Raw genomic sequence first — 2,542 nt, 5'->3', positions numbered from 1 at the left:
AGTCCCTGGTCAGGGAACTAAGATCCCACATGCCACAGGGAAACGAAGCCTGAGCACCCCAACCGGAGAAGCCTGCCAACCACAACAAACAGGCCCACATGCTGCAGCCAGAGAAAGCCCGGGCACTGAAATGAAAGAGCCTGTGTGCTTCAAGAAAGACCCAGTGCAGCCAAAATTTTTTAAAAATAAAATTTTTAAATTAAAAGAGAGAGGGTCCCATATTGAACTCGAGTTGGAAGAGGCGAGTCCGGTCTCAAAATGGAGGTAAAACCGCCGCCCGGTCGCCTCCAGCCCGACTCCGGCCGTCGCCGCCGCCGCCGGGGGGAGGAGGGTCGCGATCCCAAGGAACCAGAGCAGTTGAGAAAGCTGTTTATCGGTGGTCTGAGCTTTGAAACTACAGATGATAGCTGAAGAGAACATTTTGAGAAATGGGGCACACTTACAGATTGTGTGGTGATGAGAGACCCCCAAACAAAGCGTTCCCGGGGCTTTGGTTTTGTGACTTACTCTTGTGTTGAAGAAGCGGATGCAGCAATGTGTGCTCCACCACACAAGGTTGATGGGCGTGTAGTGGAGCCAAAGAGAGCTGTTTCTAGAGAGGATTCTGTAAAGCCTGGTGCCCATCTAACAGTGAAGAAAATTTTTGTTGGTGGTATTAAAGAAGATACAGAAGAATATAATTTGAGAGACTACTTTGAAAAGTATGGCAAGATTGAAACCATAGAAGTTATGGAAGACAGGCAGAGTGGAAAAAAGAGAGGATTTGCTTTTGTAACTTTTGATGATCATGATACAGTTGATAAAATTGTTGTTCAGAAATACCACACTATTAATGGGCATAATTGTGAAGTGAAAAAGGCCCTTTCTAAACAAGAGATGCAATCTGCTGGATCACAAAGAGGTCGTGGAGGTGGATCTGGCAACTTTATGGGTCGTGGCGGAAACTTTGGAGGTGGTGGAGGTAACTTTGGCCGTGGTGGAAACTTTGGTGGAAGAGGAGGCTATGGTGGTGGAGGTGGTGGCAGCCGAGGGAGTTATGGAGGAGGTGATGGTGGATACAATGGATTTGGAGGTGATGGTGGCAACTATGGCGGTGGTCCTGGTTATAGTAGTAGAGGAGGTTACGGTGGTGGTGGACCAGGATATGGAAACCAAGGTGGTGGATATGGTGGCAGTGGTGGAGGATATGATGGTTACAATGAAGGAGGAAATTTTGGAGGTAACTATGGTGGTGGTGGAAACTATAATGATTTTGGAAATTATAGTGGACAACAGCAATCAAATTATGGACCCATGAAAGGGGGTAGTTTTGGTGGAAGAAGCTCGGGCAGTCCCTATGGTGGTGGTTATGGATCTGGTGGTGGAAGTGGTGGATATGGTAGCAGAAGGTTCTAAAAACTCAGAAGAAAAGGGCTACAGTTCTTAGCAGGAGAGAGAGCGAGGAGTTGTCAGGAAAGCTGCAGGTTACTTTGAGACAGTAGTCCCAAATGCGTTAGAGGAACTGTAAAAATCTGCCACAGAAGGAACGATGATCCATAGTCAGAAAAGTTACTGCAGCTTAAAGAGGAAACCCTTCTTGTTCAGGACTGTCATAGCCACAGTTTGCAAAAAGTGCAGCTATTGATTAATGCAATGTAGTGTCAATTAGATGTACATTCCTGAGGTCTTTTATCTGTTGTAGCTTTGTCTTTTTCTTTTTCTTTTCATTACATCAGGTATATTGCCCTGTAAATTGTGGTAGTGGTACCAGGAATAAAAAATTAAGGAATTTTTAACTTTTCAGTATTTGTGTAGTTCAGTTTTTCTACATTTTAGTACAGAAACTTTAACAAAATGCAGTTTTGAAGGTGTTTCCTTGTGAGTTAACAAGTAAAGAAGATCATTGTTAATTACTATTTTGTATGAATTTTGCTAAAGTTAACTGTAAAGAAACACCTGCTGACTTGCAGTTTAAGGGGAATCTATTCTCCCCATTTCCAAACCATGAAATGAATGGCTCTGACATGTGGAGAGAATAGATATTTGTATGTTTGCAATGTGTGTTTTAGATAATAGAATTGGGTATTTAAATTAGCATATTTGTGAATTTAATAGCATTAAGATTTACCTTCAAATGAAAAATCTCAAAATTTCAAAAAAAAAAAAATTAAAAGAGAGAGAGAGAGAAAACCAAGGATAAGTCCAGGTTATCCTTGAGTAATAGAAGGAAGATGGCCTCATCAAGATGGGATAAACTATGAGAGGAACAAATTTTAGAGTTTGGATGGCAGGATGATCAAGATTTTTATTAGGTTATCGGTGATAATTTAAGGTAATTCTGGTCTCATCCAAAGTTTTAATTAGAATGTTCCTTTCTAGCAGACCATGAATTTTATCTCAAAGCCTTTTTCTTCTAGTACTCTTATAACACAAATCCGAGACACTGTAGACAACTAAAAGTTAAATTATGTTTTAAAAGTTAGCAAAGCGAAAACTACCAAAAGCAAAGACTAAATACAAATGACAAACCATGAAACAGTATCTGTAGCTCATATTATAATCT

At 41.1% G+C, this 2,542-nt stretch overlaps 1 pseudogene across 1 annotated transcript; it reads left to right on the top strand.

Moving 5' to 3' along the window:
• Positions 1–229: 229 nt before the first annotated feature.
• Positions 230–1,782, top strand: LOC122699822 (annotated as a pseudogene). Its single transcript, XR_006342686.1, has one exon. The product of XR_006342686.1 is annotated as a heterogeneous nuclear ribonucleoprotein A3-like (transcript).
• The last annotated feature ends 760 nt before the right edge of the window (positions 1,783–2,542 follow it).

The sequence above is a fragment of the Cervus elaphus genome, chromosome 9 (genome assembly GCF_910594005.1).
Source record: "Cervus elaphus chromosome 9, mCerEla1.1, whole genome shotgun sequence".
Classification (NCBI taxonomy): domain Eukaryota; kingdom Metazoa; phylum Chordata; class Mammalia; order Artiodactyla; family Cervidae; genus Cervus; species Cervus elaphus.
Note: the sequence above shows the minus strand (reverse complement) of the source record. Positions and strands in the feature narration are given on the sequence as shown.